The sequence below is a fragment of the Triplophysa dalaica genome, chromosome 14 (genome assembly GCF_015846415.1).
Source record: "Triplophysa dalaica isolate WHDGS20190420 chromosome 14, ASM1584641v1, whole genome shotgun sequence".
NCBI lineage: Eukaryota > Metazoa > Chordata > Actinopteri > Cypriniformes > Nemacheilidae > Triplophysa > Triplophysa dalaica.
The window spans coordinates 10,582,939-10,596,062 of NC_079555.1; the positions used below are offsets into that span (position 1 = coordinate 10,582,939).

Genomic DNA, 13,124 nt, shown 5'->3' on the forward strand with positions numbered 1-13,124 from the left:
GACACTTTTATCCAAAGCGACTTACATTGCATTGTGTTAAACATTTGTTTCTGTGCAACGGGATCTAACACATAATTGGCATTGCTTGTGCCATGCTATAACCACTGAACCACAGTTAGACAGAATCTACTAAATGTGTGTACATATACGCTTGCCTAAATGTATTGACAAAATATACTGTAACTAGGGTAATATATTTTTTCAAGACAGCGCTCAATAATTTTTTATGATAATGTTGATTAAATAACATAATTTAAAGTGAAAATCAGATGAACATCTTCAAACAACATTCACTATTAATTGTTAACATTGACAACTATAGATCTATAATTGTATTAAAAATGCTTTAGTATACTTTAGTAATTACCATAATAAACTGTAATAAAACTCCTAGATTCAGCAGCCTAGTGTTTTTCAACCATCTCAAATAAATATTAAAAAACACTACAGTTTATCAAATTACTACAGTTAATGGTACCAAATAGTGTAGTGTACAAGTAACTTATATAGGCTACAATTTACTACCTGTATTTTTACTCTTCTACATTTCACTAACATATTTCAACATGTTTATCCTTTTAACTTTTTAAAACGTCGAGACGATTCATCAGAGATCTGCTTTGTTTCTTCATTTCTACGTCCCCCCTCTGTGTGTTACGGTAGAGTGAAGTGCGCAGGTATTGTGCATTTCCCACATTACGGTAAAATTATAGATCGTCGGAGTCTTGCTTGTTTGCAAAGCCAAAGAGCAGTGCAATGTAAATTTATCCACAGAATAACCGTACGGCATACCGCAAACACCGCACCAGAGACGGAAAAACCACAACGGCTTCTTTCAACGATAGTGGTAAGATATAGATTTACGATACTAATGCAAAAAATACGCTTTGTGCTGTCGATGCACCTATCCATGTGAAATAGTTATACACGTGCGGACTAGTCTCAGTTTATTTATACCCGATCAAACCTTGTTTAAAAACAACTTCTTGCGCATTAACTTACATTTGAATGATAATGTAATGCGATGACTATGAATACTCAACATGTGTTATATAAAGTAAACGGGTTTGTAAAAGCATAGTGTAAAGTTACTGAAGGTATGCAGCAGCAGCTAACTGTTTCACAAAACGGTTCCGACAGTAAAACAATGTTTTATTCCTAACAACTTCCTTTAAAGATATGATAAGCGAGACCTATGTTGTGTGTGATACACACCGAGCGAGTTGGTCGAGCAAGATGTTTGCCGTTAATAATTGTCATCCTTATAAATAAACAGCGGTGCGCTCCTCAACATTGATCAGAGTCTCTCACAATATGTTTCTTATTCTTACAGTTCTAGTTTATTATAAGTATTTGCAGCAGTAGGTTACTGAATTGTTTGTTTCAGAGCCCCACCCTTTAAGTTATCGTCATTATAAGGCTACATCTCAAAGTTGTTTCACTTTAATGCACGTGGAGACTCGTTAATGATTGTTGGCCAATAACACAAAGATTAACCTAAAAATATGTTGACACAACTAATACCAAAATATACAAAATCGATCAATAAGGATGCATTTTATTGTTTGAAAGTGTCCTCAAATGCTTCGAAATAAAGACCCCACAACGTGTGTTTTTTACTGCGTTGTTTGTGGTCTTGCTGTAATGATGTATGAAGTGTTTGGCAGTCTTCTCTCTGTTTGATGTGGGTTTGTTTATGCATCATCTGGTGGCAGAGAGTAAAGTTGTTTAGTTTAGCATGAACAGGTGCGGAGTATTGTTTAGTCAGTGATCGTTTTATGTCCTAATTTCCTGTCGTACGTGTTTACGCATTCGGGATAATGCCCACGGTCCCATTCGTCTCTGTGTGCCTTGTCACGTTGTAACATCTTATCAGGCTGTTTCCTGAGCGCTGATATAGATGCTGATATTCATGCTTGCCTTACCAGTTTTACAAGAATAACCATGTTCAAGCGATGATCTGTAGTCCACAGCACTTTTTGTATATCTGTGGGTGGGAGCTCAGTCTGACGTTTGAAGCGTTCCATGAATTTGATCTCCTTAAAGGAATGAGATATCTGGGTTGCACTGCTGTAAGGTGACCTGTAAAGAGAGAGTGATTGTCTTCAATATGATTATTTTGTTGTAACATTCACTATTAATCTGGAGCCAGTCCCATAGAGTACACTGCACTGCACTCTGGGTAAGACTAGCAGATGGTGACCTGTTTTCTGTCATGTCTTCTGAGTTCTGGGTCGATGTGTCAATCTCTATCCTCTAAAACTGTGATGCCATTTTCAGATGCCCGCACTAAACGGTCTTTTGTCACTTTATTGGTTACAGTTACTCAAATGGCAGAGCATGCCCGGCACAAAAACGCCGTGATGGGTTTTAGTCCCAAAAAACAGATGGAATGAATTTTTTTCTTCTATTTTTCTATTATTTTATACCACTAGTAAAATGTATGTAAATGTTTAGAATTGTTTTGATATCAGTCAGCTTTTTTATCCACTGCAAACACTTGAGTTAAGCTTTGAAAAGATCGGAAAACACTCATGATACTTGAGTCACTTGAGATTTGTTTAATCTCAGATGTCCAATGTTCCTTTCAAGTATAGATTGTTTAGATCTCTGTACTGAACATGCTTTAGAATGCGATACAATCCATTGTTGTTGACACGATACTTTCCCTTCCTGTCCTCCAAGAGTCGGTTCATAATTACTGTTATTAATGCCTTAGGTATTGACATTTTTCATCAGTTTTCTTCATCGACAATTACTTATGAATGTACAAGCGAGAGAGGCTATATTGTGTTCCATTCAGGATTTATGCAACCCAGTCCCAACGAGTATAAAGGTGGATATCCATCATGCCTTTGTGACAACAGTGCATGGTGGTGCCAGTGACATTATCACTTATGTATGAGATGTGTAAGGAAATAGTTGTCATAGGTACCGTAAAGCTCTGGTTAATTGTTTACATTGCACTGTTTTACATATGCCATTACAAAATAAATACCATTAACATTTCTGCAATGTTGTAAAGTTTCTGTTATAATTTTCTATTATGAATTTCTTATTCAACATTGAACTCTGGCCATAATAACCAACCTAGATGGACTTAACTGCCTCCCATATGGTTGGCTAAAAGTGCTTGGGTGTAGCTAAAATGTCATGAAACATAAAGGGGGAAATTGATTTTTTTCTTATTATATTTCCATAAGATTAAGGTTGGAAATAACTATGCTGACAACTTCCAAAATGACAAAAAAGCAGATATGCTGGTAATATTTACCAAAACTTCATGACTGTTTTGTTCTAAGTTAACACTTGTTTGGGTCTGTTGGACCCTTTTTCAATGTTTACTAAACAATTATATGATAGTTTTTCGACATCAACGTTAATACATTAATTCAAAATAAATATTGTTTCACCCATATCATAGATTTCCCTTTTCTTTAAATGGGATTTAACAGAGGTGAATGACAATATTAAGCACAAATACTGTCTACGTTTCTTGTAATTGGGATAAAGAATTATGAAGTATTTTTACATTGTTTTACTTTATTAATTTGAAAAAAAACAAATAATTGTATGGCTCCACTAGACCAGCAAACATTGGCTGAGTGAGGCCCGATTTACATTTTCCGTCTTTTCCCGCACGCATATTTGTTATTTTAAATGTAGATGTGTGGCAGTCACACATTTCTAGGAGTGTCGGCGCCGTATCGAGATGAAATAGTTAAACTTTCAGAGTGCCGCGTGTGCACCGTCGGTCATTTGAAGAGAGAAACCGCCACGGCTTGTGTTTTTCACGCGCTTTTAGATGCAAAATGTATTAGGGGCCAAACAAAAACATGAACACCATACAGGGTATAAAAAAAGTCACAGAGGTTTGGAGTGACATGAATTTATGATTTAAATATAACAAAATCTAATAATTGTCCAAAAATATTATGTGCTGACAAGTGGAGCCCAGAATCTAAAGTCTATTTTTACTTGAAGGCATATATTTTTACATCAGTTTTGAGTCAGAATGTGTCACTTAAAAGAAACGTTGTGAGAGAAAAGTGCAGTGTTCCTAGTTATTAGTCCTTCCGAGGTAAAGCTTCTAGTTGAGCTTCTAGTTTAATTTCTTTCAGCACTGTTATGTCAGCAGGGCACCGCTGTGCCACAAAATGAACAGATGTCCTCCCCTGGATTTCTCACAGATTGGATTACTATGCCTAGGCAGTCCAGCCTCTTCAGAGATTGCGTTATTGCAAGGCTGATAGAAAACAATCCCTTTCATTTTAGCCAATGCACTAATACGGTTAAAGCGAGAATATAAGAACAGGGCTCTCAAGACTCACGCATTTCATCCTGTTCACACCTTCACATCTTTCTCATGCTTCCGCTTTATACAATTAATGGACGAGGCAAATGAAATGTGAGGATGAACAAAACGTGTCATGCAGGTACAGCAATGCCTTAATGTCCGACCGAAGATTTTTTTCTCCGTTCACAGCGATGAGCATCACAACCAATCGGCAAAGCGTGTACATAATGACCAATCAGAAGTTTAGATGAGTCACATCAGGTGTGAAAGAGTTTTGTAGAGGCTCGCTCGCAGAGAGTTGCAGATATTATAAGTCAGAAACATTTACTATATTATCATGCAGATTTTTAATGACTGTTTTTCACTCGCTTTCTGTTTATTCCCAGGTTCTAAGAGACTTTTTAGAGAGAGATTTACAAATGCAAAATTACAATATAATCACTCATAAACAGTGTGTCTGCGTAACCTATAAGAATATGACATGCAAAATGTTTTTAATGTATAATCATAATTACAATACCAAAAGCATCAATATTGTTTTTTGTTTAAATCTTGAACATATGCTCCTCTGACTCAAAGACATCAGCCTTGAAGGGACAGTCCACTCAAAAATGAAAATGCAGTCATCATATATTCTATATTCTTTATTTGGATTTATTCATAAGATATTTTAATCAGATTTACCAATTTGTACAATTTGTATATGTGCTGGTCAATTTTAACAATAGTAAACCTTAGCAAAAGTAAACTGCTAGCAAACCTTGAGAGAATTGGGTGAGGCTGAGGAGCGGCTGCTGAAACTTGGAGTGATTCCTCTCCTAACAAATGTGATCTCACTCCAAACTCTTTATAAAACCTGAGAGCCCTGTAAGTATGTGTCTCACTCGGGGCTAAATATTTCTAAATTGACAAAAGTAGATGCCAAAAGCATCTAAATCCCAGAGGGTTGTGCTTGGCCTTATCAGGTTACAGAGGGTGCTGTCTGAAAATCTATTCATGAACATGCTTGCTTTCAGGTGTTCTGACTTGTACTTTATCTACACATTCTGCTTTTTTTGTCGTGAAATCCATGGTGAAATTTAACTTGTGTATGGGCTAGGGATGCACCGAAAGGAAAATTCTTGGCCGAAACCGAAAAAGAGGAAACCAAGGCCGAAAACCGAAACACAGAAAGAAATTATACCAATTATTAGTACCCTTGCATTTATGGCTATGACTGTGTACTAACTTTACTAAAATCAAGGCATTGAAATTGCATAAATAGTAAAGTTTCAAAGAATAAATCAATTACAAATTATGCAAATATTTATTTAGCACATTGCAACAATGCACAGTATAAAATAAAATTCAACTAAGATGTTTAACTTGACCCCACTTATGTGTATATTAAATAATAATGTACAGGTCTAAGGTCTAAGGAATTAAATGTTCTCTCATGAAAACAAAGTGCATTTAGGTCAAGTGCATTTAAAAAAAAATTCTCTGTAGGACTAATTCAAGAAAGTGCATTCAGAACAAGTGCAACTGCTTAAAGATACAACAATATTTTCTCTGTAGGCCTTCAACATAATAGTGTATCCAAACAAAGACTCCCATAGCCCATGTGTTAACTGTAGAACTTTAACAACAACAAATGCACCATGAATTGCAGATGTGCAAAGTTGATAATAAGTAGTCTAAGAATAGAATAACCAAGTTATTCTGTCGTCTGAAGCGCAATGATGTTCAGGAAGTGAATTTGGAGAAAAACGTGTTTAAAGTTAAGTTATGAAAATAAAAGCCCAACAGTCCAATATCACAAGTAAAAAACACTTTACAGTGGTAAGAGACTTACTCTAATAAAAATTTTGTAAAAAAACATTTCCTAGTGTTGAAGTCTATAAAATTACTGTACAAAACCGTTGGAATAAAACGAAAGTAAGGAAAATGGTGCAGCGCACATTTAAATAAAAAAACGAGAGCTCTGCCATTATCACAACACGAGGAAACATTACAGACAACAACTATTAAGCAGTGAAGCAAGTTTTACGCTGTTTATCATGCGCATAGTGTCTGGACTTTTGATCATCTCTTGTATGTTTTGCGATCGCGGTCCGGCTCGCGTGAGCAGTGGAGCGGGCATAACTCCTGGTGCTGTATATGGGGGGCTCTGTCACCTCGCGAAAACATTGTATAAATCAACTTTGCATGCCATAGTTTACACAGGACTGGCGGAAAAATGTGCATTAATACTTATTCATTCTTCATGTTATGTGGTTTACTTTGATAGGTGAACTGTCTTTCCCGAGTCCCAGCGCAACACCCCACGGGTTTTCCCAAATCGCATCACATGTCTAGTCAGTCAAATGACAACGACACGTAGGTAGATTCGCGACCATATCCCGCTGAAGGGAAACGGGTGTTTTCAAATTGCCCTGATTGTAATCTGCCAGAATGACGGGCGGCCATCAGATTTTTCCGTCACTGGTAAAAAAATCTGTCAATGACAAAGAATCTTTCGGATTGATGTGCAACATCATGAGTGTTATAGAGTTAAAATTTTACATTAATGATTGCCTTAACATTAAAGCAATACGTCCTGTTAAATAAGTTGTTGTATAGGAAAGATGCAAACCCAAGGTGTTACTATTGTAATTATTAACTATGTTATGTATAGGAAAACCATAGTAACCACAAATTTACCATTGTCTAGTAAGGAACCGTATGGTTAATGCTAAAAACACGAGTTTCATACTTGTATAAGTATCCAAACCATATACTTACTGTAAAAGCTATTGGTTACTTGGAAATAATTCTTCAGAAAAAATCTGCTGTTGTTTGACCAAAATATGACATTATATAGGTTTTAAATGAGTGTGGATAGTACATAACACTTTCTTTTTTGAATGACCTATTTGTAAAAAGAAACATTTTCAGCTTAGCTTTCAGTTTATACAAACAGTTCTCTTTTTTTATTTAATGCATTAGCACAGTTAACAGGGCTTTGAGTATCTCTATTATGGTACTTTAGACGGAAAGAAGTGGAAGCAGGTGATGATACACAACATGTTTATGTAACACGACTGTCATTAATTAGAAATGAAAGGGCAGACACAGAGGAGTATTCATGATGTTTTAATGGACATTTTCCACCCGCCTCTGGCTTGGCTGTGGTCAGTTTTCGATACAAGTGTGGGGTTCAGGAACATTGTGTTGACCGATTTCTTTGTTGAATGTTTATACTAAAACCGTAATGCTGCATTAAGGACTCTCCAAAGGTCTGTACAGCTGGTACAAATGTTCTGTTCTGTGTAATCCTATCTCTCTTTGATATGTCCTGTACATGCTGCGGTGCAGATTAGGCAGTTTGATTTTACACTGAAATGTAAAATGCTTTCTTTGACACCAAGCCTGTATTGATCTTCTATGGTTTGGGAGCACACGGACCACCAGTGCCCTCTTGATTTTGTTAAAGATTGAAATGCTTGTGAGAAGTGGTTTATGCAGGTTCTGGAATTCCCTTTATTGTCACTCAACCATATACACAGGTGCAACAGTGGGTGAAAAACTTGGATGCAGTTCCAACCAACATGGCAGTATGACAGATTAAAATAACAACGAATTACAATATTTTACAGTAGACATTTCTTGTACACATTTACAGAGTAGCAATACAACATACTATTAAATCAATTCTTAGAGTAGAAACATGGCTTTGGGACTCCTTGAGTTAAATAGATAAACAATAACGACAAATCGTTGAAATCTGCTGAGACTTTTCAGTAACTGTGCTGGGCACCGATTTCATGCTAGCTCTATCAGACGTCTTGTGTTTAGTGATCAGTATGGATGGGCATTTTTCAATTATTTCATAATTTGAATTTTTGAGCTCATAAAAAACAAGTTAATAAATACATATTTTACGTTTTTATTTTGTTACAATTTCACAAAAAGCTTATAATTATCTTTAAATATTCATAACGCAATGATATTACATTCTGTATTTAGATTTTTAATGTTGAAAAATAAGCAACATTGGAAAAAAGAAGAAATATAATATACAAACTACATTTAAACCTGCGCAGAGCGAAATAATTCAAAAACACAGTATAAAAAACGTATCCAACAAAATTCAATTATGTTGACTAGGGATGAATTTCGAATATTTGATTAGTTTATTTAATTATAGAATTTTGAATAATGTGTGCGATCTTGCCGTGTTTTCACGCGTAACGTGTTCATGTAACCAAAGGGTGGTGCTGCCAATAACGGCGCACCTAAAACCTAAAGGCTGTCAGTCGAGAGACAGTAGAGGAAAACATTTTCTCACAAGAATTGTTAACGAAGTTACGCACACTGTAGGCCTGCGTGGCATAACAGAATTGATAAATTGAGACGATGTCAAAAATGAATTATGGGTGGTGATCCTTTAATAAAATGAATGAGAACAAAGTGCAGTGCAAACTCTGCAATACAAAGCTGGCTTATCATGGATCAACATCTACGATGCACACTCATTTGAGGTTGAAGCACCCAGCAGGTCCATCCACAGGTCAGCAATCAGTTGCTAGTTTTATGGTCAAACCAACCAATTTGGATGCCAGATAACATTTGAAAATAACGGCTTTAATTACTTAGATGATCTCAAAGAATATGCTTCCGATCGGCTTTGTCGAAGGAGAGGGTTTTAAAAATCTTATGGTGTTCTTACAGCCCGAGTTTACTGTTCGTCTAGAAAATCGATCACTGCCAGACTGGAGAAACTTTTTCATGACAATAGAAACTGAAGCCTTTTGAGCTGTTAATTCATGAAATCGTTCCGGACTGTTAATAAATGCCGGCATTCGGTAAATATGTTTTAACCGGTTCAAGTCTGGTCTAATGTCTTAATGGCTTTAATATATTTTCTTTGATCTATCTCGCTGTTGTTTAGTTCGTATAAATGTGCATGCTCATATTTTACAAAGAAATGTCCTAGCATTATGAGCGGATGATGCCGATCGACGTGCTGTTAATAAGTCCTTCGGTTGTAAATGTATTAATGTTTCAGCGCGTTATCTTAATGTATAGCTTGATGTAAGATTCCATAATAAATAAAGCATTGTGTTATCATGCGGATTTAAAGCGTAAATGGTCTCTCTCTCTCCGTTTATGTGTGTGTAATACTGTAAATGCGTCCATGTGGGGGAAGTTCTCATCGATCTTCGAATATTATTTTTGCTTTAAATGCCCATCCCTAATATTGACAGTCTGTGATATATGGTTATCTTGTTTATTGAAAATGCAAAACAAGCATACAGGCTTATTTTACTGTGGTGAAAGTTCCTCAGCCGGTTCACAAGCTGACAGTAGAGAAAACGCGCTTCTCTTATGGCAAATATGAATATTCGAATAGCATTTTTAATGTTCTAATAGTTACTGCGGAGCGAATATTCAAACATTCGTGCACATCCCTAGTGATCAGAATTATTTAGTCTCCTGTGCATGACTTTAGAATGCTCTACAAAATCCCTCATAACTTTGTGTAAGAATTTGGAATACATCTTGCTCATGAATGGTGCTATTTATAGTCAAAACTGTATAATAGATGCATTAACTGTGGCTTTGAAGCCTTAGGCTAAAGTGGTGTTTCAAAGAAAAGCAGTGTTTTGATGCAACTAAAGCTCAGAAGCAGTTAATGGATGTTCACAGTAAGAACATTGTATGGTATGTGTGTATGACTCGCCGTTGTCTCATTTCGTTGGCAGTGTGAACACAGATCTCTTTCAAATTTGTTGTATGGTGCTCTGTTACGTCTCACTGGAGATCTGTGAACGCATAAGGGTGTGGTGATAAAGGAGATGGAAGTACAGTAAAGGCCTAAAATTTGATGTTCTTCTGGTATGTGCTTTGTTTCTTTTCTCTATCTCTTCTGGTCACTTCAGTGCTCTCCACTCTTAGCTGCCACGTTGGAATAAATAGCGATTCCGAGGTGGGAAGAAAATCAGAAGGACACATAGACTACAACGGTTGGTAAATTTCAACATGGCGGCGGTGTGCTAAATCAGTCTATTGGTGTGTAATATACTCAAGCATTGTCCATGTTCAAGCAAACAAAAAACAACGTTTAGGGTTCCAGTGTTGGAATTTTAAATGCAGCTTCTAAAACAATTAAATGATAATAAATACAAATTACATACTTAATAAATAAAAGTAATAAATAGGAAAAATCATAATAATAAAATTTCATTATTGTATTGTAGTATTGTAATTTCCTTGTCACTACAATTTTACGTAAAATGTATGTTGATCTGGATTCTGTACCTATAGAATAGTCAATAAATTTGACTTTTGTCTGAGAACATTAGCAGCACTTTCATCATTTCTCTTAATTTACTTTACACGAGCAGGTAGTTGACAGGAGGATGTTATGTGTGCTGCTGTTTCCTGTTTCTTCCCCCCATATGCTGTGAGGAATGCAAGCCATTTCCTGCTCCTACACAAATAAGACATACTGTCTATTTGTTTTCTGCATTATTACAGTGGGTGTTACTCACTTTAAATATAATTTATTTAGAATTTGGTTCCAACGTATCCTGAAATGGCTGGGTGGAATATCCTGTCTGTAATTTTTTTATTCATTCAAATTCAAGCCCAGGTGTCATCTGTATATAAGTAATCAGGTTTTCTCAGTCGGTTACACATAACAAAGATTTACAGTAACAAAACTGTAATCCCAAAGCAGCCAGCTACAAAACATCAAGTTTGGAGGAATTTGAGTTTAAAGGTACTGTGTGTATTAAAGGTAGAGTTTGTAACAATTTTGCAGTAAAATATCCAAAAACCACTAGGCCAATGTTATTATAATGAAATAAAATGATTTCATCAAACGCAACATTTATAAAACTGTATTTCTTTACCTCCTCCGCTAAAATGATTTCTCGTTCCTGTCTGATTGATGTATCAGTGTAGGTACCATCAGCGGTGGAGTTGAAGACAACATATCCCATCATTCCACGCTTCTAGACATCTTCATCAAGCTATGCGATTGTTGTTGTTTTGATCGTGAGCCCTCTTGAGGCGATTTCTACAAACTGTACCTTAAGGGAGGATCTATTGACAGAAATGCACATATAATACACATAACTGTTTTCAGAGCTGTATGAAGGGTTTACATAAGGAAGCCTTATGTTTTTATTACCTTAGAACAGGTCTTAATTTGTGTCTGAACTACAGTAGGGCTGTCACAATTATTAAATAATCATCTGAATTATTTAGTACCTCATTTACCAGATCCTGTTCCTCAAGAGCTAATGGAAAACTTTCGTGCTGACCTGTTGCGTGTATATATTTCATTAAAAAGCATGTATAATAATTATAATGGCAATAACTATTTTATGTTGGTAATGAACTGGCTGTAAGGTTGCTGCGATTCTGGAATATTGTGTTTGCGTTTAAGGCGCCAGTGCAATCTCTTGAGCTTGATTTATGGTCAAACAGGTGGTCAAACCAACTGAACTGAACCAAACTTGTCACCGTTCTTTACCCTTCGGTCTCGTAAATCTGTTAATCTGCCATGCCCCCTTGTTCCTGCACCTCTGAATTTACAAATTAAGCACTGCCTTAGAATTAACTATTTATATCTACACACGCCGAGCGTCCCCTTGCATGGAATTCACCATGTTGTTTTTACAGTAGCACTAAATGGACAAACTGTTCGGCAAAGAAGCATAAACATGACAACATTTTAGTCCTGTGATAGAGGGGTGGAGTGAGCCGTTGGTTGCAATTCGCTACCTCACCGCTAGATGCCACTAAAATCTTCACATTGCTCCTTTAAGTATCAGAACACCCAAAAATAAAGATTCCGATATTGTTTACTCCAAATGCTCCCAGGGGAACGGAAAACAAAATCATGGAACATAATCGTACCCCAGTTGGTAGAGAATTGTGTTTGCAGTGCGAAGGTTGTTGGTTCGATTAAAATACAAAAGCCAATTCAGTTTTGTAGGCACTGACGTTGAAAAATCATTTAAACTCTGCAAGCAACTAGCTTTTTCAGTCACAGATGTCCATAGAGATGCCAAAGTTCTGAAGTTTTAGTGAACCTTTGAAACTCTTCCCCAGGTACACTTCCCTTGACATTTAAAAGCAGATTAATTTTTCTCTAATCAAATATAGACACCCAGAGCAAAGCCCCTACATGTACATTTTATATTTCCAGATACAATTCTGCATTTTTATAAATGTTTGTTTGTATCCTGCACATTTTTTCCCGTCAAATGTAACATCAAAAAAGTTTTGAGAAAATAATAAAACGGAATATTTATGTAAATTTAGTTCATGCAAATATATGCAAACATTCCATGATGTGGTTATTTAAAGGTGTCATGAACCGTCCTTGTTTATTGTTTTATACTGTTATATAAGGGATAGTGATGACTAGAGGTCCCAAGGTAATATTAATGTCGTGCGAATAGTGCTCCGGGCACATCAAGCGATCTCTACAAAGCAATTGTGAGTGACGCATAGTACAAAACTGTTTTACTCGCATAAGGTTGCTGCACCATTCCTATGGGATCCAATATTGACGACACAGCACTGCTTTTTAATTTTAGTCATTACACAAATCCAGTGTCGATCTCTGCCTTGTTTACGAAGGACTCCTTAGAGAAATTAAACAAACAAAATTTCCAAGTTTTTCCATTATGAGCTGGAACGTCTTTAAAAATAAACTTAAACCACGCATTACTAATGTTGGAATCCGAAAGAAGGTTATGCAGCGACTGTATTCTTTCACAACCAGGGATGGCACAATATTTAGCTATCTTTAACGGCATGTTTGTTTATTCCTAGCTCGCTTCCCTCG

At 36.2% G+C, this 13,124-nt stretch overlaps 1 protein-coding gene across 1 annotated transcript in view; it reads left to right on the plus strand.

The window, feature by feature from the left end:
• The first annotated feature begins 708 nt into the window (after positions 1-708).
• Positions 709-13,124, plus strand: part of tp53i11b (tumor protein p53 inducible protein 11b) — a 38,560-nt gene continuing 26,144 nt past the window's right edge. Inside the window, exon 1 of the mRNA XM_056766902.1 lies at positions 709-847. The gene's annotated coding sequence lies outside the window, so the exon portion shown is untranslated. The remainder of the gene's footprint in view (positions 848-13,124) is intronic.